The 12,448-nt window shown below is 34.4% G+C and overlaps 1 protein-coding gene across 3 annotated transcripts in view; it reads right to left on the minus strand.

Moving 5' to 3' along the window:
* LOC126972446 (breast cancer anti-estrogen resistance protein 1) overlaps nt 1–12,448 on the minus strand; it is a 150,618-nt gene that overhangs the window by 35,723 nt on the left and 102,447 nt on the right. The gene's annotated exons all lie outside the window — the stretch shown is intronic.

The following is a 12,448-nucleotide window of genomic DNA, read 5'->3' on the forward strand; positions in this document are numbered from 1 at the left end:
GCTAAAATACTCTTATTACTAAAAAAAAAAGACATAGTGACGGGTTGTTGGAGATAAAAATATTAACCCTTTCTTAAATCAGACTTACTACATCTTTCAGAAAAACAGGCTAGAGACACTCTCTTAGAAAAAAGCGATTCACTCGATTGTATAAAACGTGCAGCCATTGATATATTCACAGATGACGGCTATAATTTTGTAAAAAAAAGGAGATCCACTACGTTATAAGCAACTGTTCGCTTTCAAACTTAGCCGGATTATACTTCGTGGCCAATCGCGATACTGTAATTACTACTATTTCAAACTTATGTCAAATGACTGCACGTTTCATACTAAACTATATTAAAATTTTTACTTAGCCAGTCCCGCTCTTATTACGTAGATATTATATACAACCTCTTTGCAGAACATTTAACAATTAAATAATTATCTATTAGTTTTGAGCTCAAATTTTCGGAAAATCGAATGAGGTTAATACATTTTATAACATTTCGGGCTTAAAATTTAAGCTACATATAAATAGTGTCTACGTTACTCCACAACTCTGTTCTAACTTCTAAAATCAAAAGCTCTAAATATAACAAGAATTATTAACTATAATAATGTAATATAATATTAAAAAATCATAATATGAAATCATAAATCATACTTTCATGGTATTATTTCATTTTATCATTTAAATAATACTTTTATCCATGTTATTCTTAAATTGAATATTTTAACTAAAACCCTCTCTAGTAACATTTACTAGCAGAACTCTGGAAATGAAACCATATTTTTATAAACACCAGGAGCAATTTTATTGCTTTTATTGTAGTCGTTAATATTAGGGTAACTAAAATAATAATCATTTTTATTCCTTAAAACAAAAGTACTTAATGTACTTCTTCTTTTTGGTTTATTGGTTCGGCTGAGCGTTTAAGCCAATGACAAGTTTTTGTTCAAAAATTTCAAATTTTCGTGTCAATTTTTCAAAAAAAAAATCGAGGTATCTTATTTTCTCAAGCCAATCAAAATTTTGTAAAACGTATCGATATTTTGTATAGGACCAGGAAAGGACAGAATAGAATACTTTAATTACTATACTAAACAGAATAGAAAATTTTAATTTTAATTTATTACTATGATAATTTCAACTTACTTATTATACTAAACAGAATAGAAAATTTTAATTTTAATTTATTACTATGATAATTTCAAAACGGCAACTATAGCGAGCGAGTCTCACATTTACCATAGACATAATAATCTAAATTCGCTGTCTACGATTGATAAAGCACGACACACACGTAAGTACGTAGTAGCTCTTGTCGGCAGACGCCAGGCGGCGCTCAAGTAGCGGAGTTGAACGCCAGCTGTTCCGTGCTCTTGACTGAAACAATTTCGCTGTCGCAATTGCTCTCTCCACGAGCCTCGAGTGCACTGTGCCTGATTAAAACTCGTCCAGTTCATTTTAGCTGCCTTTATTTAGTTTGGCAAAGGACGCCTTCATTCAGCCATTGTTTGTTTAAGTAATATTCAGATTGCAATTGGAATTATCTAGAATTTCATTAATATTATATAATCTTATGATATTTTTTTTTATTTTATTTATTTAAATCGGCTTTACACACAATTCGTCTATGTTGGTACCGATTAGATTCTGACAATGTCTCACGATAGTTTTAGTAATTTTTTTTTTTTACGATCCGACTTTGATGATGACTTTGTACAAATTCATCTTAAAATTGAATCAAAATAATTGTTGAAAAACGTTTATACGCCAAAGGCAACTATAGCATAAATAATGCAATTAAATATTTAATTAGTAAATTTTAGTAAAAACAAAGACGCCCGTTGAGTTTCTAGCGTCCGTTCTTCTCTTTTGCTTTGAGGTATAAATATTCGAAGTGGTGGTGGTTTTTGACTTTCAATAATTGATAACTTTTGCAATATTTAATAAAATATTTTAATTTGAATGCTTAAAAGGCATTTATTTACTCAAAATTGATTCATGTAGAATTCTTTTTGATGGCCTTTTTAATAAACCAGATACTATTACCGCTGCGGAAACAAATAGTGCTCTGAGAGCTCTTTTTAATGAAATATACAAAATTGAACTGTCATTGCTATTGCTATAAAATAATCATAATCTAGTCTCAGGCTGTCCGATCACTTAGATATTCAGTTGTGGAGCAGTAGGATTTACGACAGAGCCATTGCTTAATAAAACATTTAAATTTATTTATAGATAGTGCCTGAACAGTTGCTGGGAAATTATTATAAAAGTGAAACATTTACCCTTAACTATTATGAATCTTATGAAGCCTACTAGAATTAGTTACAAGCAATCCCTTATTTCTAGTGTTATAATAATGGAAATCACTATTAAGAGCAAAAAGGTGATCTTTGTGAACGTATATACAATTTTCATAAATGTACTGCTTAGTGGCAGAAAAGGCGCCGTTGTGATTCCATCAACCCGGCCTCCAGTGCAAAGTAAGGATGCATGCTGCTTCGTACGTTTTTCAACTTACAAAACTCATGTAAAAAATATTAAATTATCTCATCTGAATTGCAACACAAGATAACATCTCAATACCATGTATTTGGCCATCCATTATTCAATTGCACAACGATTGGTAGAGCCAGAACAATAAATTTGTATTATCGCACCGCACTTTCGTAGCCACGTGTATCATCGTGTTGTGTGAAATCGATTTTAAGATGTTACACATTATAAGCCATTGCAATCGCTGTTACGTGCCCTTAAAATCTTAATAAATTTCATCATTGAATACTTTATTTTTTTCTTCTTATGCAAAGCAATCGTCTTAAGTGTTCATTCAGATAAGTTTCACGCGCGCGTTTTGCCTCTACATATTCAGGAGCTGTTGACTTGTTACAAGTTAGAATTTCATAAAATTTCGATACAATCAAATGTGGACCTTAAATAGCCTGACGGCGGTAGCTTTATTCCCAATCTGTGGTATTATTAAGAAAGTCATTTATGCTACCTTTACCACACTTTCTTTTAACAATTCGGTTGAAATTCGTAATAAATTTGTTTTCGGTGATAACGGCCTGGGATAATGTTTTGATAAATTTCATTTCTCACAAAGACTAATAACTTCATTATTTGCGATCCTGGTAGCTGTACTTTTTCCACTCGCAACTTTTAAGTTCTATTATTCTTGTTTTTATAGAAGAGGAAGAGAACTACACACAAACGGACATAGGTATGTCACCTGTCATGGAACACCAGAGGAATCACAGGATCCTGGTCGAGAATTACGCATTTAAACTTAAAACTGTGCATATCAAGTTTCACGCAGTGGCCAATAAGGGTTTTTTTTTGGAACAGGAGGAGAATCACCAGGGTCACCTGATTTTAAGTGATCACCGCCGGTCACAACTCTTGCAACATCAGAGGAACCACAGGAGCATTGCTGGCCTTATATAATAGTGTACGCGCTTTTGTTGAAGGTACCCATGTCGTATCGTCCCGGAAACATAGCACAAGGAAGCTAATTCCATAGTTTATTTGAACGTGGAAGAAAGTTCCTTGAAAACCGCAATGTGGAGGAACGCCACACGTACAGATAGGCTTGATTGAGTATAAATTTGACATTAAGGCTCCCACCCGCTTGCCAGATTCTTGATAAATAGCTACTAGATTATGCATAAATGCCACCCTTAACCCCATCTATACCAGATGCTATAAACATAAATATGTCCGCTCCATTTATCAGTCCCTCGTTGCAGATGTAATGTGTCTGTATAGCTAACAATGAGATAGCGAATTTGATTATACAACTGATTTGAGGAGAATCTTCTTTAGGCACGATTTTAACGTAAAGCTGGAAATTTTAAAAGTCAGGGCTATTTAAGGAAATACGAGGGGTGGCTGATATAAAATCTACTTTGTTAAAGAAAGTTTTGAAAATCGAACTGGCCACTGCAAAATCATATTCTATATTTATTCCTTTTTCAAAATTATGACGCTTATTTTTTTTCGCTTGCTTTTGTTTTTTTGGCGCGGCTTTGATTTCACCATGTCGAATGAAAATTGTAAAATAATGAAATTTGAGCATCGAGCAGTGATTAAATTCCTAAGTAAAGAAGGAAATACGCCTACGCAGATCAGAGAGCGCATGTTAAAGGTGTTTGGTGATTCAAGTCCTTCTGAATTCGTCATAAAGTTTTGGTCGAAGCAATTTAAACATGGCCGTGAGAGCCTGGAAGACGACCCACGTAGTGGAAGGCCAATTTCTGCTGTTACCGCAGATAATGTTGAAAAGGTGAAGAACCTGATTCTTGCAGATCGGCCAATCAAGCAGTGGGAGATAGAGATGTGGGCATTAGCAAGGAACGAGTTCATGAAATTATTCACGAACATTTGGGCATGTCCAAGGTGAGCGCGCGTTGGGTCCCTAGAATGTTGACCCCCTTTGACAAACAAAGGCGAGTAGAATGTTGTCAGGCATTTCTAGACCTGGTCAAAGGTAAAGAAGAAGAGACTATCTCTCGAATTGTGACCTGTGATGATACTTGGATTCGCCAGTGGGATCCGGAAAGAAAACAAGAATCAATGCAATGGAAATTTAAAGGAGAAAAGCCGCCGAGGAAGTTCAAGGTTCGGCCGTCGGCTGGAAAACAAATGGCCACCGTATTTTGGGATGTCGAAGGGATTTTGATGATAGATTATTTGCCTAAAAATACAACAATGAATGCTGAATATTATGCAAACTTGCTTGACCAGCTTCGTGAACAAATCAAAGAAAAGCGGATAGGCAAACTCAGCAAAGGTGTTCTGATCTTACAAGACAATGCTCCTGTACACACAGCCTTAACGGCGAGGTCAGCCCTGAGCAAAAACAGCTTCACAGAAATTAACCACCCACCTTATAGTCCAGATCTGGCTCCCTGTGACTATTTCTTATTCAAAGATTTAAAGAAAAAATTGAGGGGTCGCAGATTTTCGACGGACGAAGAAATGAAGGAGGCTGTGACTGACCATTTTGACGAGCAAAATAAAAATTACTATTATAACGGCATGATGTCACTTATTTGAAATGTCATAAGTGTATTTCACTTGCAGGAGACTATATAGAAAAATAAAAAAAAAAAAACTAGCCATCAGTCTTTTCTTTCATAGTTAGGTAGATTACTTATCAGCCTCCCCTCGTACATAGTTATATTTTTTTAATGAAAATAAGTGACGGGACGAGCGGAACGTTCAGCTGATGGTAATTGATACGCCCTGTCCATTACAATGCAATGCCGCTCAGGATTCTTGAATAACCCAAAAATTCTGAGCGGCACTACAACTGCGCTAGTCACCTTCAGACATAAGTCAAAATAACTTTATTCATTGAAATCATATTTGATCATTTTGAATCGTCAATTTAAGGTTTCTTATAATAATAAGAGCTACATAATGTAGTTTGTAAAAATAATACATATACTTATACTCTAGAAAATTATAATATATATTTTGTTTTATTAAGACAGAGTTAGAGCATGTTCATTCCCAAGCATTTTTATGATCTAAGTAATCCGTTATTTTATAGTAAGCTTTTTTATAAAGTTTCCCTTTAATTGAATTTTTAAATTTGTTTATTGTCAGATTAAGCATATCACTTGGGAGTTTGTTATAAAAGCGTATACATTGCCCTTTAAATGATTTATCAACTTTATGGAGCCTGGTAGTGGTAACAGCAAGCTTATCTTTATTCCTAGTATTAAACTTATGACTATCGCTATTTTTCTTAAAAAAGTTAATATTCCTGTGCACATACATCAGATTTTCATAAATATATTGACAAGTGACGGTCATTATACTTATCTCTTTAAATTTTTCACGGAGTGATAAGATGTTATGTCTCATTTGCCCAGTAATTTCACTAGCTACGGCGCCCTTCAGACGGAAACACAGTAATGCTTACCCATAACTGCTTCACGGCAGAAATAGGCGCCGTTGGGATACCTATAATCTAGCCGGCATCCTGTGCAAAGGAGCCTCCGACTGGTATGTGTTTACGCCAGTACCAATATTAAAAGTCTTTATCACTATAGAGGATTTATTGGGAAAGTTTGACAGCTCACGTCAAACTTCAAAACGAGATCCCGGACTTGATCGGGGACTTTATGGGAACCTATTATTAATTGCGTATCACTTAATGCATATTATATGGATATCATGAGGTTTTGAACGAGTTTTCGGGGAATAATTACCGACAAGTGAGATACTTGGTCGGTAATAAAATTGCTTATTTACTTACATCTTGTAAATTTATAGTTCTGAACAATTTGTTATATTTTTTAAAGTGATAACCCTCACTTCTAGGAACTTCACAAATAAAACTGAAAACAAAATTTTATTTGTGTTTTTAATCCCAGAAGTGAGGATTATCACTTAAAAAAAACATAACAAATTGTTTAGGTTAGCAAGAGCGACATCTCAAGTCAATTTCCTAATATGCAAATATTGGGGTTGATCAGGTTATCAACTGTAAAGTAGATCCTGTAGATGAAGCCACAACCTGAGAGTTGAACTAGGCATACAAGATTTTATAAACGATACGTCACTCGAACGCTCAGTAAGAACGCGAGAGGTCGCGGGTTCGAGTCCCGCATCGTTCAAAAATTTTGTAATAAAATTGTTTATTTACATATTACCTTGTAACTTTATAGTTCTGATTTTCGGTATTGTTGTCTCTGTCTTCATAATTGTGCAAAGATGATAACAACATAATTTATCGTGGATTATTTATTCAAACGCCATAACAAAAGACGCCATTAAAAATTGGTGTCCGCTGCGCTCCAACTACATACGCAGGCGTAGTCGCAAAGTGCGCCAACTAATACTACGCCCAAGTGGGACGTACTCGAGCCAGTCTCGAACAATGTGTGACGTTGACGTGCCACATGTTCTGTTCAATTTTGCTTATAATTGAAACTAAAATGCCGGATTGCGTAGTAAGACTTTGTAAAAATAATACAAGAAATAAGAAAGACACTGGGATCACATATCTTATATATACAATTCTCGTCAATTCTCTCACAATGTTCGTTCCCGTACTCCTCCGAAACGGCTTGACCGATCCTCATGAAATTTTGTGAGCACATTGAGTAGGTCTGAGAATCGGCCAACATCTATTTTTCATACCCCTAAGTAATAAAGGTTGTTCACCCTTAAAATGTTTTTTTAATTTTTGGACGAAATTTTTTGTTTTTATTTTTTTATAATGTGGCATTAAAAAATACATACAAATTCAAATTTTCACCCATCTACGATCAACAGTTACTTTTGTATCGCGATTTTAATATCGGCAATACAACGTTGGGGTCAGCTAGTATATATATATACATATATCATCGTAAGCAGCGGAGATATAGTATTAATAACAATACTATGATTGCATCTATGGGATAATATGTAGCATATATATTGTCCCGACCCTAGATAATTTATATGTCTAGACAGAGCCTCTTGCTGCTAGGCAACGCATGAAAACGGCCAGGTTTATTAAAAGTTTTTTTTTATCAAATTGACTTGGATTTGTGTCTAGATAATTAAATGTCCTATACAATGCCGTAAATTTTAATCCAAAATAAATAAAATAGAATCACATTCAGAAATATTTTCAATATGATAAAATACTGTCAATTTAAAAATTCCTCATCAATTTTAAGAAAAATATAAATGTATCACACCTATTATGTACTTCATAAAAATAAATTCTTGTTTGAAGTTTTAAAAAAATATAACAATTTTCGTTTAATGCCTTTCCTCTTAAGGATTTTAAGTATATTTAATCCGTAAAACCGAATGCTTGCGTTTATTAAAACATAATCTCATTAAAACTTAACCCATTTACAAAAATATTCGCGCAGTAATTACAAAAATGAACAGTTTTACCTTCAAAGGGCTCAATGCCGGCGTAACAGCGACACACGATGTAATTCCGAACTAAAAGTTTTCACGATGACGTCATTCACTCCCGACTCTAATCCCGCTTTTTAGTTCACATTCAATGTACATTCGGCACTGGAATCCTGAAGGTTTTCTCAACATTCAAAGCCAAGATACGTAGTCTCACAGCGCCGAATATCTAACAAATGACTTTTGCGACAATGCTCCCCGTATTCTGTCTTCCTTCCCCGCGTTTCCCGGCGTCTCCCGGCAACGATAAACCCAGCGAACCCTCATTTTTCATTTCCCATAGCTATATGCACCCAACTCATTACTGAAGTTCCCCTATTACGAAAGAACAATGCTATAAAAAATAGGCAACTATTATCTAAAGGCATATGGCTATGTGGGTATTAAAAATATAGAATACTAATTGTTTACTGCGGTTTCATCCGTATGAAGTTAAATTATTACCAAATATCCTATGTGTTAACACAGCTAATGAGTAATGTCTTAATGTGTTTACCAGTGGTAGGCTCCTTTGCGCAGGTTGCCGGATAGATTATGGGTACTACAACGGTGCCAATTTCGGCCGTGAAGCTACTGCTTACACATTACTATATGTAAGCATTAATGTGTTTCGGTCTGAAGGGCGCCGTAGCTAATGAAATTACTGGGCAAATGAGATTTAACATCTTATGTCTCAAATGACGAGCGCACTTGTAGTGGCCCTCAGAATTGTTGGCTCTTTCAAGAATCCTGAGCGGTGCTGCATTGTGATGGGCAGGGCGTATCAATATCCACCAGCTGAACGTCGAGATCGTCTTACGAGACGAGCTTTTATTTTCATCAAAAAAACCGTTTTGAAGTTAAATTAATTCAAAATTAAATAATTAATTATTTATTATTAATTATTTAAATATACATAACTAGCTGACCCGACAGACGTTGTTCTGTTCATATTTAAAAAAACTTTTGAGGGTGGAATTTCGTAAAATCCGTTCTTGGCTAACCACTACTCGGCGAAAGGAATATTCCTACCCAATTTCAAGTCTCTACGCCGAATGGTTCCAGAGATATCGTGATGAGTGACTATATACGTGGAAATCTCTTATATATATATATATATATATATATATATATATATATATATGATATTTATAATACAGTACAGAGCGTCGGTCTCTCAGATTTATTTTTGATGCTTAGAAAATTTATAGGTCTAGATAGAGTCTCTTGCTTGCTTTTAGACAACCGATAAAAACAGGCCAGGAATATTAGTTTAGTGTGCGTGACAAGCTACGACTTACACTTACATTACATAACTCCTACGTCTACTGAACCACAGTCAACGAGAATTAAATAATCAATATATAATTTCAATTTATATACAAGTTTTAAAATAATAAAAAATTCGCTCCAATTTGTATAAAAAAAATAATATTTAATTACACGTAATTTAACTAAATTATGCGGTATATTAATATGTTTATTGGTTGTATTTGATACCTTCTTTATTACAATATTGTTTTTTCTAAAAACATAAAATAGCACGAGAAATATTTTTGTTTTATTACGCCAAAGAAGAATAATTTATTGCGTGCGTATAATAAGTACACATAGATTTATTTACTTGTTTTTTTTTTAATGCCACTCCGAGACATGAGAAACGCTACAGGAAACTCTACCAGAATTTTTCTTGCAAACATATTTATGTACTGAAATCTAATATAGGTTTTACTCAAACAAATCTCTACAAATTTGTAGATAATTAAGTTATAAATGCTTTTGTTCTATGTTCGGAATCATTGTAATTACCGTTCGTATCCCGAAATGAACAAAAAGGTTCCATATTACATTAGTTGCTCGGTCATGAGGCTTAATGAAGTTGTCTGTTGTTTAGTCCCGAGTATGTGGGTGGGTTGTGTAAGTTGTTTGAGTGACTGGACAATTGTTTCAAGAATAGTGGCACCCACAGACTCAAATGAATACTTAATTAAATTTGTTATTTGTAAGGTATTCTTAATAGGATAAAGCATAAACTGGATTTGCCACGCGCGTACACCCGAAAATAATGAACAATAACTTACAACTGATTGGTACAATATTCTGATAAATGTAATAGTAATTAACAGTTTAATGATTTTTAACCTGATATTATATTGTTTAGAGGGGACACTTGGGAAGAAGTGTATTTGAGTGCACAGAATGGCTTAAATACCGTTAGTGAATGGCTAAATGACAATGTCCTGACACTAAATATAGTTAAAACTAGTTATATTACCTTTTATTTAGATAATCGAAATATAGATAATAGAAATATCGAATTTACAAATCATAGTATAATGTTCCACTCATGTGGTAATTCTGAAGACTTCTATTGTCACCATGCCAAAATATAGAGAATCCGACTCATAATTTGCATAAATTTTATCAAAAATGTAAAGCTGTGATTTTGTAGAAAGATTATAAATGAGTTTGTTGGCGATGGTTCCTGGCATAACAACCATAGATAATGGGAAGGTAAAAAAAATTGTGTTTAAAATTAGAATTTTGGTATGAAGCCCCCCCTAAAATAAACTAACACAAATTAACCCTATTTCTTGTAATGTGTGTAGATGCTTGCCCCAATTTGACCATTTTGTTTAAATTATAATAAATATTATTTTCTTAAGGTTAATTAAAATCTCAACCCCTTAAGACTTTATTATCATTAGAATGTTATGAATGAATTTTATCTTCAAGACCCAGATGACGGGCGCAAACTGATGCGAGGTGGTTTTCGCTGCACCTTAATTTGTTTTGTGTTGTCCTACAATGATGTTCATATTATGTGTAGATAATGCCGTTTGACATCATATGGTGGATTATCTGCTCATTCTGTTACATAACCATAATATGTATACTTGTAAGAGGAATCTTGTCGTATTAACATTTGCGTGACCAGTCATCATAATGTCACCAGTCATCATAATTCATCAACATCAGGTGATTTTTAAATGTCTTTATCTGACGTTACTAACATGCCGGCGTGTCCTATCCCAATACGGTAATCAATTGTGCTTGAGTTCGAATACAGAACGTTTATAGTCCGTGTAATAGTATTCTTATTAGTGCTAGCTATACCATTCTCAGTGTTCAGATAGTTTCTGACACTGACAAATTGTCTGTCTACGCACAGTTCCTGCTTGTCACTCGCATGTATTGCCATCGTTTGTCATCAGTTAAAATATAGTTATAGCAGGATGATTGATTATTTTAAATATTATATGTACTTCATACTTGCCATGTTAAATTTATCAAAATCAAAATAGATATCGGCAATCGTTGTCAAATTGTAAAAGACAAAAAAAAGAAAAAAACTTGCATTGAAATTTTCAGTTTATGAATAGGGGTTAAAGTATGAAATTGCCGTTTTATTGTAATAGGTACATCGAATTGACAGAAGAACCAAGAAGGTTCTAACCTTCATGGTTTGAGATTTATGACTGAATTTTTCAAATGCTTCTTATGTAGTTCTTCTTTTAAAAATTTTGGACTTTTAAACATTTGATTATCGACTCTCAATTGTTTTTTTTCCAGCTTAGACAAGATGATTGAATACTTCGAAGATACGAGTGATTTTTGAACACGAGTTTCGGCGCGGAACTAACTCGGCAGAAACAGTTCGCAATATCAATGTTGCGTTTTGAGAGGGGATTGCATTAGCATAGTTCATTAGAACGCACCGTGCGATTTCGGCTTAAGCACTTTCGTGATGGAAACTTTGATTTGAAGAACGAACCATGTGGAAGACCGCCAACACAGGTGAATAACAATGAATTGAAAGAGATGGTTGCCAATCCGAGTCAAACTACCCAGGAATATGAGGCATGGTTTAACGTTACCTTACGAATATTGAGTCATTTGCGTCAAATCAATTAAATAGAAAAATATGAAAAATGGGTGCCTTATGATTTGACTGATCTGCAGAAAGAAACGCGTCTTGAAACTTGTTGTGCTTTGTTGAATCGACACAGAAATGAGGGAATATTAGATCGAGTTATGACATGCTATGAGAAGTGGATTATTTACGATAACCGTATGCGAAAAATGCAATGACTGACTGCAGATCAAACGTCGCAACAGTGTCCTACAGCAAAGCTTACCAATAAAAAGGTATAGTAACTGTTTGGTGGTCTCAGTATGGTGTTATTCACTATAGCTTTCTCCGATCTGGTCAAGCAATAACGGCAGATGTCTACTGTGCCGAACTCCGTACAATGATAGCAAAACTAGCAGTGAAACAGCCCCGACTCATGAATCGATCTTCACCATTATTGCTCCATGATAACTCAAGACCTCATACAGCACGAGAAACCGTTTTAACTCTACAGGAACTACAAATAGAAACCATTCGTCACCCTCCGTATTCGCCAGACCTTGCTCCAACGGACTTCCCTTTGTTTTCGTGACTTGTACAATTTTCTGCGTGATAAAAAGTGTTGGAGGTACTGCCTCCTGAGAAGAAAACTTTGCAAAATGCTTTCACACAGTTTGTCGAATCAAGAT

This window comes from Leptidea sinapis, chromosome 26 (assembly GCF_905404315.1).
Source record: "Leptidea sinapis chromosome 26, ilLepSina1.1, whole genome shotgun sequence".
In the NCBI taxonomy this organism is placed as follows: Eukaryota; Metazoa; Arthropoda; class Insecta; order Lepidoptera; family Pieridae; genus Leptidea; species Leptidea sinapis.